General features: G+C 44.0%; 4 non-coding genes across 4 annotated transcripts; all 4 read right to left on the reverse strand.

The window, feature by feature from the left end:
* Positions 1-1,409: 1,409 nt before the first annotated feature.
* On the reverse strand, positions 1,410-1,482 carry trnam-cau (transfer RNA methionine (anticodon CAU)). The gene has a single exon. It is a non-coding gene; the product is annotated as a tRNA-Met (tRNA).
* A 3,409-nt stretch (positions 1,483-4,891) lies between these two features.
* On the reverse strand, positions 4,892-4,964 carry trnav-cac (transfer RNA valine (anticodon CAC)). Its single transcript has one exon. It is a non-coding gene; the product is annotated as a tRNA-Val (tRNA).
* Positions 4,965-8,369: 3,405 nt separating this feature from the next.
* Positions 8,370-8,442, reverse strand: trnav-cac (transfer RNA valine (anticodon CAC)). The gene has a single exon. It is a non-coding gene; the product is annotated as a tRNA-Val (tRNA).
* Positions 8,443-11,850: 3,408 nt separating this feature from the next.
* trnav-cac (transfer RNA valine (anticodon CAC)) lies at positions 11,851-11,923 on the reverse strand. Its single transcript has one exon. It is a non-coding gene; the product is annotated as a tRNA-Val (tRNA).
* Between the last annotated feature and the right edge of the window lie 2,000 nt (positions 11,924-13,923).

Raw genomic sequence — 13,923 nt, forward strand, 5'->3', positions numbered from 1 at the left:
AGTCCTCTCTGTACTAATGCTTTGTCTTTCAACACACCATTAACATATTGTTTGCCTTTGCTCCATGACCTTCTGGTCAGCTATTCTGTGGCCTTGTCCAATCTACACCTTCTCCTTTGTTATCTCTTGCTCCACCCCCGCTTTACTTGCTTCTAACCTTTGACATTTCTAATATTTGCCAGTTCTGAAGAAGGGGCACTGAGCCGAAATGTTAACTCTGCTTCTGTCTCCACAGATGCTGCCAGTCGTGCTGAGTATTTCCAGAATTTCTTGTTTTTATTTCAGATTTCCAGCATCCACAGTATTTTGCTTTTATTCATGTATATTCTTCCTCGGTTCAATATGAAGGAGCGCTTTGATATTGAGCGGAGCCGCAGTGCATCTCATTTTCAACGCCACCTTGTTAGTGTTCCTGTTACTTGCCGAATGAAGAACAAAATAAAATGATAATTTGGCAGGTCTGCCTGTTTCCTTAGCTTCAGTTACAGAATCAGCTGTGTCCGTCTTTAAGGGAGGCAAAGTACTCCCAGCGGCTCTGCGTGACGCTGAATAGTTATGTTAATCTGCATCAATAAATCCAGGTATGTCTCTGTTACTGACTGAACAAAACGCTAATAAATCTGTGAGCGACTGTCATAACTTAAATAACTTTTTCCCCTCTGCGTGTCATGAACCTTTACCCCTTGTCATAATTGCGGCTGCATGTTAAGAGCTGGGTTATCAAGGTGCTTAAGACACCAAGAATCTGCTGCAGCAGTGGTTAAATTGAAAAGGATTTTTGCCCCTTTTACCCAAGAAGAAATGTTTAGGAGGAGCAATTTCCCCCAACTTGTTTCCACCGGAGATTCATCATTGCAACGCAAAGAAAGTTTCAGTCACTTGGGTGTTCTGTCAGAGCTGCTCGGAGGTTCAGTGACCCGGATATCATGTGCCTACGTTTTGCTGAGCCGGTGCTTGGTTGATGGGGAGATTTGGCCCGGGTTGTGCTATTTTACCTCCCCGAGATGGCCAGTAACCTTTTGATTGAGGCAGCAGACGCCTCTTGCTGCTGACAGCGAGTAATTGGACAGTGCGGGTCAAAATATTGCAGCGTGCCCCTGTCTCAACGACTGTGGAGCTGGTGAAAGTGAATTGCTGATGTGCTTTTGCCTCGTCTGAAATGAGACTAAGATTCGCTGTTACTTAGCAAGCTCGTGTTGCAGGTTTCTATTCTCATCTGAGCCAAATAAAGTGTCACTGCTCGGTTTTGAGGAACTTTCTGCAGCATCAGGACTAGAAAGAGGAGCGAGTGCAAGGCATTGTGCACACAATGTGCAAGAGAAAGAGGGCTTTGAGAAATTGTGTTGTGTTCATGGGGAATGTCAATGATTGCATATTTCTTGCGAACAAGTTTGGGTTCGTTTTGAAAATGTTTATGCCCAGTTTTGAACTAGGGACCTTTTGCGTATGAGGCAAACGTGATCACCTCTACACTACAGAAACTCAACACAGTTGCATCGCTGAGGAAGCTGCAAGTATTGTTAAACTATACAGTCTTAATCGATTTGTGGTGCTTGTTTCATTGAAATGCAATTCCACTGTGACATTTCGCAAGGCTGCAGAGGTATTGACCCAGCCATGGACGATCAGCAGTGCACAACACATCGCCAGTCCATTCAGGCCATCGTACCATTGCCAGTTTTTTCAAAGACTTGCCATTTGGGCCCACTTCCTTCGCTCTGCTTTTGTTTGCCTCTCCTTTCATGCAATTATCCAATTCCCTTTTTTTTAAAACTCTCCCTTAAGAAACTAAGTTTGTAAGAGGTGCAGCAGCTGCTGCAGTGTTAATGCACAGTGTGCCATCATTGACAAAGATTCCCTTCCCCAACCACACCAAGACATCCACTTGGGATTCTTGCCAAGTTCTGGATTTCATTTCTCATTATTTACTGATTGCACTGACACATATTTGTGTTTTTAAACTCTTTATTTTGATCAAATGAGTCCTTATTTTGCTGAGATGCTACATACAATGTGATTACCCTCGCAGTAGAATGCGTAACAGAGGCAGTTATATAATGGGGGCGAAGCTTCACTGCAGCTATATAATGTCCTGGTTGGACCCCACCTGGAGTCCTCTGCATAGTCTGGGCATGCCAATTTATATAGTATACAAATTGGCCTTGGTATACAGGGCAGTTCAGATCCAGCAGAATGTTTGCAGAGTTCAAATGGTTAGATTAGGAAGCCATGTCCCCTCTTCCACAGAGACAGCTGTTGGTTTCCACCTGGTGCCTCACTTGTTTCTGAATTTCAAGGTGTAGAATGAAATGAAGCAACGTAACCCAAGTTTGCAATGCATTCCACGCAATCATCAAACACATCATTCCTGTCTTCCTCACCTTAGCTGCACAGCCCTCGAAACGTTGCAATCCATGTAACACAGTATTTGTTCCAGGTTTAGGCTTTCAGTAGGATTATAATAATATCTGTGCCCTTATCTTGAAATGAGATTCTCAGCAATATCCAACACAAATTGAATTGCATAGATGACAGGCAAATATAGGAAAACAGGTCAGTATGCAACACAATTCCATGGTGCCCATTTTCAGATGCACAATAGTCTTCTTTTCCAGCAAATGAAAGAATTTTTCAGTGAATCATTTGCAAAGTCAGAGTTAATGGCATTTGTGCTTTTCTTTCTTCTTGTTTTGCAACATACTGGCGCCTGAATCCAATTCATGTATATTCATGTTTATTGGGGAGACCAAACGCAGACTGGGTGACCGCTTTGCGGAATACGTCGGCTCAGTCCGCAAGCAGGACCCTGAGCTTCCGGTTGCTTGTCATTTCAAGACTGCCCACTGCTCTCATGCTCACATCTCTATCCTGGGATTGCCTCAGTGTTCCAGTGAACATCAACACAAGCTCGAAAAACAGCATCCCGTTGACCGATTAGTTTAGTTTGGTGATACAGCAGTGAAACAGGCCCTTCGGCCCACCGAGTCTGTGCTGACCATCGACCACCCATTTATACTAATCCGACACGAATTCCATATTCCTACCACATCCCCACCTTCCCTATATTTCCCTGCCACCTCCCTATACGAGGGGCAATTTATAATGGCCAATTAACCTATCAAGCAGCCAGTCTTTGGCATGTGGGAGGAAACCGGAGCACCTAGAGGAATCCCACGCAGACACAGGGAGAACTTGCAAACACCACGCAGGCAGTGCCCAGAATTGAAAGCGGGTCGCTGGAGCTGTGAGGCTGCGGTGTGAACCACTGCACACGAGAGCGTGCCGGACTGAATATTGAGTTCAATAATTCCAGAGCATGACGGGGCCCCCATTTTACTTTCATTTTTTGTTATTTTTCATTTTTACATTTTTTACATTTTTTTGTATGTTTATTTTATTTCATCTTAGTTTGTTCAGTTTGCTTACCCACTGTTTTTTTTTCCTGTTTGTACTTGCTGCTGTTCAATTTTCAGTGCATTAACAGTCCTCTCTGTACTAATGCTTTGTCTTTCAACACACCATTAACATATTGTTTGCCTTTGCTCCATGACCTTCTGGTCAGCTATTCTGTGGCCTTGTCCAATCTACACCTTCTCCTTTGTTATCTCTTGCTCCACCCCCGCTTTACTTGCTTCTAACCTTTGACATTTCTAATATTTGCCAGTTCTGAAGAAGGGGCACTGAGCCGAAATGTTAACTCTGCTTCTGTCTCCACAGATGCTGCCAGTCGTGCTGAGTATTTCCAGAATTTCTTGTTTTTATTTCAGATTTCCAGCATCCACAGTATTTTGCTTCAATTCATGTATATTCTTCCTCGGTTCAATCTGAAGGAGCGCTTTGATATTGAGCGGAGCCGCAGTGCATCTCATTTTCAACGCCACCTTGTTAGTGTTCCTGTTACTTGCCGAATGAAGAACAAAATAAAATAATAATTTGGCAGGTCTGCCTGTTTCCTTAGCTTCAGTTACAGAATCAGCCGTGTCCGTCTTTAAGGGAGGCAAAGTACTCCCAGCGGCTCTGCGTGACGCTGAATAGTTATGTTAATCTGCATCAATAAATCCAGGTATGTCTCTGTTACTGACTGAACAAAACGCTAATAAATCTGTGAGCGACTGTCATAACTTAAATAACTTTTTCCCCTCTGCGTGTCATGAACCTTCACCCCTTGTCATAATTGCGGCTGCATGTTAAGAGCTGGGTTATCAAGGTGCTGAAGACACCAAGAATCTGCTGCAGCAGTGGTTAAATTGAAAAGGATTTTTGCCCCTTTTACCCAAGAAGAAATGTTTAGGAGGAGCAATTTCCCCCAACTTGTTTCCACCGGAGATTCATCATTGCAACGCAAAGAAAGTTTCAGTCACTTGGGTGTTCTGTCAGAGCTGCTCGGAGGTTCAGTGACCCGGATATCATGTGCCTACGTTTTGCTGAGCCGGTGCTTGGTTGATGGGGAGATTTGGCCCGGGTTGTGCTATTTTACCTCCCCGAGATGGCCAGTAACCTGTTGATTGAGGCAGCAGACGCCACTTGCTGCTGACAGCGAGTAATTGGACAGTGCGGGTCAAAATATTGCAGCGTGCCCCTGTCTCAACGACTGTGGAGCTGGTGAAAGTGAATTGCTGATGTGCTTTTGCCTCGTCTGAAATGAGACTAAGGTTCGCTGTTACTTAGCAAGCTCGTGTTGCAGATTTCTATTCTCATCTGAGCCAAATAAAGTGTCACTGCTCGGTTTTGCGGAACTTTCTGCAGCATCAGGACTAGAAAGAGGAGCGAGTGCAAGGCATTGTGCACACAATGTGCAAGAGAAAGAGGGCTTTGAGAAATTGTGTTGTGTTCATGGGGAATGTCAATGATTGCATATTTCTTGCGAAGAAGTTTGGGTTCGTTTTGGAAATGTTTCTGCTTAGTTTTGAACTGGGGACCATTTGCGTGTGAGGCAAACGTGATCACCACTACACTACAGAAACTCAACACGTTACAGCGCTGAGGAAGCTGCAAGTATTGTTAAACTATACAGTCTTAATCGATTTGTGGTGCTTGTTTCATTGAAATGCAATTCCACTGTGACATTTCGCAAGGCTGCAGAGGTATTGACCCAGCCATGGACGATCAGCAGTGCACAACACATCGCCAGTCCATTCAGGCCATCGTACCATTGCCAGTTTTTTCAAAGACTTGCCACTTGGGCCCACTTCCTTAGCTCTGCTTTTCTTTGCCTCTACTTTCATGCAATTATCCAATTCCCTTTTTTTAAAACTCTCCCTTAAGAAACTAAGTTTGTAAGAGGTGCAGCAGCTGCTGCAGTGTTAATGCACAGTGTGCCATCATTGACAAAGATTCCCTTCCCCAACCACACCAAGACATCCACTTGGGATTCTTGCCAACTTCTGGATTTCATTTCTCATTATTTACTGATTGCACTGACACATATTTGTGTTTTTAAACTCTTTATTTTGGTCAAATGAGTCCTTATTTTGCTGAAATGCTACATACAATGTGATTACCCTCGCAGTAGAATGCGTAACAGAGGCAGTTATATAATGGGGGCGAAGCTTCACTGCAGCTATATAATGTCCTGGTTGGACCCCACCTGGAGTCCTCTGCATAGTCTGGGCATGCCAATCTATATAGTATACAAATTGGCCTTGGTATACAGGGCAGTTCAGATCCAGCAGAATGTTTGCAGAGTTCAAATGGTTAGATTAGGAAGCCATGTCCCCTCTTCCACAGAGACAGCTGTTGGTTTCCACCTGGTGCCTCACTTGTTTCTGAATTTCAAGGTGTAGAATGAAATCAAGCAACGTAACCCAAGTTTGCAATGCATTCCACGCAATCATCAAACACATCATTCCTGTCTTCCTCACCTTAGCTGCACAGCCCTCGAAATGTTGCAATCCATGTAACACAGTATTTGTTCCAGGTTTATGCTTTCAGTAGGATTATAATAATATCTGTGCCCTCATCTTGAAATGAGATTCTCAGCAATATCCAACACAAATTGAATTGCATAGATGACAGGCAAATATAGGAAAACAGGTCAGTATGCAACACAATTCCATGGTGCCCATTTTCAGATGCACAATAGTCATCTTTTCCAGCAAATGAAAGAATTTTTCAGTGAATCATTTGCAAAGTCAGAGTTAATGGCATTTGTGCTTTTCTTTCTTCTTGTTTTGCAACATACTGGCGCCTAAATCCAATTCATGTATATTCATGTTTATTGGGGAGACCAAACGCAGACTGGGTGACCGCTTTGCGGAATACGTCGGCTCAGTCCGCAAGCAGGACCCTGAGCATCCGGTTGCTTGCCATTTCAAGACTGCCCACTGCTCTCATGCTCACATCTCTATCCTGGGATTGCCTCAGTGTTCCAGTGAACATCAACACAAGCTCGAAAAACAGCATCCCGTTGACCGATTAGTTTAGTTTGGTGATACAGCAGTGAAACAGGCCCTTCGGCCCACCGAGTCTGTGCTGACCATCGACCACCCATTTATACTAATCCGACACGAATTCCATATTCCTACCACATCCCCACCTTCCCTATATTTCCCTACCACCTCCCTATACGAGGGGCAATTTATAATGGCCAATTAACCTATCAAGCAGCCAGTCTTTGGCATGTGCGAGGAAACCGGAGCACCCAGAGGAATCCCACGCAGACACAGGGAGAACTTGCAAACACCACGCAGGCAGTGCCCAGAATTGAAAGCGGGTCGCTGGAGCTGTGAGGCTGCGGTGTGAACCACTGCACACGAGAGCGTGCCGGACTGAATATTGAGTTCAATAATTCCAGAGCATGACGGGGCCCCCATTTTACTTTCATTTATTGTTATTTTTCATTTTTACATTTTTTACATTTTTTTGTATGTTTATTTTATTTCATCTTAGTTTGTTCAGTTTGCTTACCCACTGTTTTTTTTCCTGTTTGTACTTGCTGCTGTTCAATTTTCAGTCCATTAACAGTCCTCTCTGCACTAATGCTTTGTCTTTCAACACACCATTAACATATTGTTTGCCTTTGCTCCATGACCTTCTGGTCAGCTATTCTGTGGCCTTGTCCAATCTACACCTTCTCCTTTGTTATCTCTTGCTCCACCCCCGCTTTACTTGCTTCTAACCTTTGACATTTCTAATATTTGCCAGTTCTGAAGAAGGGTCACTGAGCCGAAATGTTAACTCTGCTTCTGTCTCCACAGATGCTGCCAGTCGTGCTGAGTATTTCCAGAATTTCTTGTTTTTATTTCAGATTTCCAGCATCCACAGTATTTTGCTTTTATTCATGTATATTCTTCCTCGGTTCAATATGAAGGAGCGCTTTGATATTGAGCGGAGCCGCAGTGCATCTCATTTTCAACGCCACCTTGTTAGTGTTCCTGTTACTTGCCGAATGAAGAACAAAATAAAATAATAATTTGGCAGGTCTGCCTGTTTCCTTAGCTTCAGTTACAGAATCAGCCGTGTCCGTCTTTAAGGGAGGCAAAGTACTCCTAGCGGCTCTGCGTGACGCTGAATAGTTATGTTAATCTGCATCAATAAATCCAGGTATGTTCTGTTACTGACTGAACTAAACGCTAATAAATCTGTGAGCGACTGTCATAACTTAAATAACTTTTTCCCCTCTGCGTGTCATGAACCTTCACCCCTTGTCATAATTGCGGCTGCATGTTAAGAGCTGGGTTATCAAGGTGCTGAAGACACCAAGAATCTGCTGCAGCAGTGGTTAAATTGAAAAGGATTTTTGCCCCTTTTACCCAAGAAGAAATGTTCAGGAGGAGCAATTTCCCCCAACTTGTTTCCACAGGAGATTCATCATTGCAACTCAAAGAAAGTTTCAGTCACTTGGGTGTTCTGTAAGAGCTGCTCGGAGGTTCAGTGACCCGGATATCATGTGCCTACGTTTTGCTGAGCCGGTGCTTGGTTTCTGGGGAGATTTGGCCCGGGTTGTGCTATTTTACCTCCCCGAGATGGCCAGTAACCTGTTGATTGAGGCAGCAGACGCCTCTTGCTGCTGACAGCGAGTAATTGGACAGTGCGGGTCAAAATATTGCAGCGTGCCCCTGTCTCAACGACTGTGGAGCTGGTGAAAGTGAATTGCTGATGTGCTTTTGCCTCGTCTGAAATGAGACTAAGATTCGCTGTTACTTAGCAAGCTCGTGTTGCAGGTTTCTATTCTCATCTGAGCCAAATAAAGTGTCACTGCTCGGTTTTGAGGTACTTTCTGCAGCATCAGGACTAGAAAGAGGAGCGAGTGCAAGGCATTGTGCACACAATGTGCAAGAGAAAGAGGGCTTTGAGAAATTGTGTTGTGTTCATGGGGAATGTCAATGATTGCATATTTCTTGCGAACAAGTTTGGGTTCGTTTTGAAAATGTTTCTGCCCAGTTTTGAACTAGGGACTTTTTGCGTGTGAGGCAAACGTGATCACCTCTACACTACAGAAACTCAACACAGTTGCATCGCTGAGGAAGCTGCAAGTATTGTTAAACTATACAGTCTTAATCGATTTGTGGTGCTTGTTTCATTGAAATGCAATTCCACTGTGACATTTCGCAAGGCTGCAGAGGTATTGACCCAGCCATGGACGATCAGCAGTGCACAACACATCGCCAGTCCATTCAGGCCATCGTACCATGGCAGTTTTTTGAAAGACTTGCCATTTGGGCCCACTTCCTTCGCTCTGCTTTTGTTTGCCTCTCCTTTCATGCAATTATCCAATTCCCTTTTTTTTAAAACTCTCCCTTAAGAAACTAAGTTTGTAAGAGGTGCAGCAGCTGCTGCAGTGTTAATGCACAGTGTGCCATCATTGACAAAGATTCCCTTCCCCAACCACACCAAGACATCCACTTGGGATTCTTGCCAAGTTCTGGATTTCATTTCTCATTATTTACTGATTGCACTGACACATATTTGTGTTTTTAAACTCTTTATTTTGATCAAATGAGTCCTTATTTTGCTGAGATGCTACATACAATGTGATTACCCTCGCAGTAGAATGCGTAACAGAGGCAGTTATATAATGGGGGCGAAGCTTCACTGCAGCTATATAATGTCCTGGTTGGACCCCACCTGGAGTCCTCTGCATAGTCTGGGCATGCCAATTTATATAGTATACAAATTGGCCTTGGTATACAGGGCAGTTCAGATCCAGCAGAATGTTTGCAGAGTTCAAATGGTTAGATTAGGAAGCCATGTCCCCTCTTCCACAGAGACAGCTGTTGGTTTCCACCTGGTGCCTCACTTGTTTCTGAATTTCAAGGTGTAGAATGAAATGAAGCAACGTAACCCAAGTTTGCAATGCATTCCACGCAATCATCAAACACATCATTCCTGTCTTCCTCACCTTAGCTGCACAGCCCTCGAAACGTTGCAATCCATGTAACACAGTATTTGTTCCAGGTTTAGGCTTTCAGTAGGATTATAATAATATCTGTGCCCTTATCTTGAAATGAGATTCTCAGCAATATCCAACACAAATTGAATTGCATAGATGACAGGCAAATATAGGAAAACAGGTCAGTATGCAACACAATTCCATGGTGCCCATTTTCAGATGCACAATAGTCTTCTTTTCCAGCAAATGAAAGAATTTTTCAGTGAATCATTTGCAAAGTCAGAGTTAATGGCATTTGTGCTTTTCTTTCTTCTTGTTTTGCAACATACTGGCGCCTGAATCCAATTCATGTATATTCATGTTTATTGGGGAGACCAAACGCAGACTGGGTGACCGCTTTGCGGAATACGTCGGCTCAGTCCGCAAGCAGGACCCTGAGCTTCCGGTTGCTTGTCATTTCAAGACTGCCCGCTGCTCTCATGCTCACATCTCTATCCTGGGATTGCCTCAGTGTTCCAGTGAACATCAACACAAGCTCGAAAAACAGCATCCCGTTGACCGATTAGTTTAGTTTGGTGATACAGCAGTGAAACAGGCCCTTCGGCCCACCGAGTCTGTGCTGACCATCGACCACCCATTTATACTAATCCGACACGAATTCCATATTCCTACCACATCCCCACCTTCCCTATATTTCCCTGCCACCTCCCTATACGAGGGGCAATTTATAATGGCCAATTAACCTATCAAGCAGCCAGTCTTTGGCATGTGGGAGGAAACCAGAGCACCTAGAGGAATCCCACGCAGACACAGGGAGAACTTGCAAACACCACGCAGGCAGTGCCCAGAATTGAAAGCGGGTCGCTGGAGCTGTGAGGCTGCGGTGTGAACCACTGCACACGAGAGCGTGCCGGACTGAATATTGAGTTCAATAATTCCAGAGCATGACGGGGCCCCCATTTTACTTTCATTTTTTGTTATTTTTCATTTTTACATTTTTTACATTTTTTTGTATGTTTATTTTATTTCATCTTAGTTTGTTCAGTTTGCTTACCCACTGTTTTTTTTTCCTGTTTGTACTTGCTGCTGTTCAATTTTCAGTGCATTAACAGTCCTCTCTGTACTAATGCTTTGTCTTTCAACACACCATTAACATATTGTTTGCCTTTGCTCCATGACCTTCTGGTCAGCTATTCTGTGGCCTTGTCCAATCTACACCTTCTCCTTTGTTATCTCTTGCTCCACCCCCGCTTTACTTGCTTCTAACCTTTGACATTTCTAATATTTGCCAGTTCTGAAGAAGGGGCACTGAGCCGAAATGTTAACTCTGCTTCTGTCTCCACAGATGCTGCCAGTCGTGCTGAGTATTTCCAGAATTTCTTGTTTTTATTTCAGATTTCCAGCATCCACAGTATTTTGCTTCAATTCATGTATATTCTTCCTCGGTTCAATCTGAAGGAGCGCTTTGATATTGAGCGGAGCCGCAGTGCATCTCATTTTCAACGCCACCTTGTTAGTGTTCCTGTTACTTGCCGAATGAAGAACAAAATAAAATAATAATTTGGCAGGTCTGCCTGTTTCCTTAGCTTCAGTTACAGAATCAGCCGTGTCCGTCTTTAAGGGAGGCAAAGTACTCCCAGCGGCTCTGCGTGACGCTGAATAGTTATGTTAATCTGCATCAATAAATCCAGGTATGTCTCTGTTACTGACTGAACAAAACGCTAATAAATCTGTGAGCGACTGTCATAACTTAAATAACTTTTTCCCCTCTGCGTGTCATGAACCTTCACCCCTTGTCATAATTGCGGCTGCATGTTAAGAGCTGGGTTATCAAGGTGCTGAAGACACCAAGAATCTGCTGCAGCAGTGGTTAAATTGAAAAGGATTTTTGCCCCTTTTACCCAAGAAGAAATGTTTAGGAGGAGCAATTTCCCCCAACTTGTTTCCACCGGAGATTCATCATTGCAACGCAAAGAAAGTTTCAGTCACTTGGGTGTTCTGTCAGAGCTGCTCGGAGGTTCAGTGACCCGGATATCATGTGCCTACGTTTTGCTGAGCCGGTGCTTGGTTGATGGGGAGATTTGGCCCGGGTTGTGCTATTTTACCTCCCCGAGATGGCCAGTAACCTGTTGATTGAGGCAGCAGACGCCACTTGCTGCTGACAGCGAGTAATTGGACAGTGCGGGTCAAAATATTGCAGCGTGCCCCTGTCTCAACGACTGTGGAGCTGGTGAAAGTGAATTGCTGATGTGCTTTTGCCTCGTCTGAAATGAGACTAAGGTTCGCTGTTACTTAGCAAGCTCGTGTTGCAGATTTCTATTCTCATCTGAGCCAAATAAAGTGTCACTGCTCGGTTTTGCGGAACTTTCTGCAGCATCAGGACTAGAAAGAGGAGCGAGTGCAAGGCATTGTGCACACAATGTGCAAGAGAAAGAGGGCTTTGAGAAATTGTGTTGTGTTCATGGGGAATGTCAATGATTGCATATTTCTTGCGAAGAAGTTTGGGTTCGTTTTGGAAATGTTTCTGCTCAGTTTTGAACTGGGGACCTTTTGCGTGTGAGGCAAACGTGATCACCACTACACTACAGAAACTCAACACGTTACAGCGCTGAGGAAGCTGCAAGTATTGTTAAACTATACAGTCTTAATCGATTTGTGGTGCTTGTTTCATTGAAATGCAATTCCACTGTGACATTTCGCAAGGCTGCAGAGGTATTGACCCAGCCATGGACGATCAGCAGTGCACAACACATCGCCAGTCCATTCAGGCCATCGTACCATTGCCAGTTTTTTCAAAGACTTGCCACTTGGGCCCACTTCCTTAGCTCTGCTTTTCTTTGCCTCTCCTTTCATGCAATTATCCAATTCCCTTTTTTTAAAACTCTCCCTTAAGAAACTAAGTTTGTAAGAGGTGCAGCAGCTGCTGCAGTGTTAATGCACAGTGTGCCATCATTGACAAAGATTCCCTTCCCCAACCACACCAAGACATCCACTTGGGATTCTTGCCAACTTCTGGATTTCATTTCTCATTATTTACTGATTGCACTGACACATATTTGTGTTTTTAAACTCTTTATTTTGGTCAAATGAGTCCTTATTTTGCTGAAATGCTACATACAATGTGATTACCCTCGCAGTAGAATGCGTAACAGAGGCAGTTATATAATGGGGGCGAAGCTTCACTGCAGCTATATAATGTCCTGGTTGGACCCCACCTGGAGTCCTCTGCATAGTCTGGGCATGCCAATCTATATAGTATACAAATTGGCCTTGGTATACAGGGCAGTTCAGATCCAGCAGAATGTTTGCAGAGTTCAAATGGTTAGATTAGGAAGCCATGTCCCCTCTTCCACAGAGACAGCTGTTGGTTTCCACCTGGTGCCTCACTTGTTTCTGAATTTCAAGGTGTAGAATGAAATCAAGCAACGTAACCCAAGTTTGCAATGCATTCCACGCAATCATCAAACACATCATTCCTGTCTTCCTCACCTTAGCTGCACAGCCCTCGAAACGTTGCAATCCATGTAACACAGTATTTGTTCCAGGTTTATGCTTTCAGTAGGATTATAATAATATCTGTGCCCTCATCTTGAAATGAGATTCTCAGCAATATCCAACACAAATTGAATTGCATAGATGACAGGCAAATATAGGAAAACAGGTCAGTATGCAACACAATTCCATGGTGCCCATTTTCAGATGCACAATAGTCATCTTTTCCAGCAAATGAAAGAATTTTTCAGTGAATCATTTGCAAAGTCAGAGTTAATGGCATTTGTGCTTTTCTTTCTTCTTGTTTTGCAACATACTGGCGCCTAAATCCAATTCATGTATATTCATGTTTATTGGGGAGACCAAACGCAGACTGGGTGACCGCTTTGCGGAATACGTCGGCTCAGTCCGCAAGCAGGACCCTGAGCATCCGGTTGCTTGCCATTTCAAGACTGCCCACTGCTCTCATGCTCACATCTCTATCCTGGGATTGCCTCAGTGTTCCAGTGAACATCAACACAAGCTCGAAAAACAGCATCCCGTTGACCGATTAGTTTAGTTTGGTGATACAGCAGTGAAACAGGCCCTTCGGCCCACCGAGTCTGTGCTGACCATCGACCACCCATTTATACTAATCCGACACGAATTCCATATTCCTACCACATCCCCACCTTCCCTATATTTCCCTACCACCTCCCTATACGAGGGGCAATTTCTAATGGCCAATTAACCTATCAAGCAGCCAGTCTTTGGCATGGGCGAGGAAACCGGAGCACCCAGAGGAATCCCACGCAGACACAGGGAGAACTTGCAAACACCACGCAGGCAGTGCCCAGAATTGAAAGCGGGTCGCTGGAGCTGTGAGGCTGCGGTGTGAACCACTGCACACGAGAGCGTGCCGGACTGAATATTGAGTTCAATAATTCCAGAGCATGACGGGGCCCCCATTTTACTTTCATTTATTGTTATTTTTCATTTTTACATTTTTTACATTTTTTTGTATGTTTATTTTATTTCATCTTAGTTTGTTCAGTTTGCTTACCCACTGTTTTTTTTCCTGTTTGTACTTGCTGCTGTTCAATTTTCAGTCCATTAACAGT

The sequence above is a fragment of the Heterodontus francisci genome, chromosome 22, assembly GCF_036365525.1.
Source record: "Heterodontus francisci isolate sHetFra1 chromosome 22, sHetFra1.hap1, whole genome shotgun sequence".
In the NCBI taxonomy this organism is placed as follows: domain Eukaryota; kingdom Metazoa; phylum Chordata; class Chondrichthyes; order Heterodontiformes; family Heterodontidae; genus Heterodontus; species Heterodontus francisci.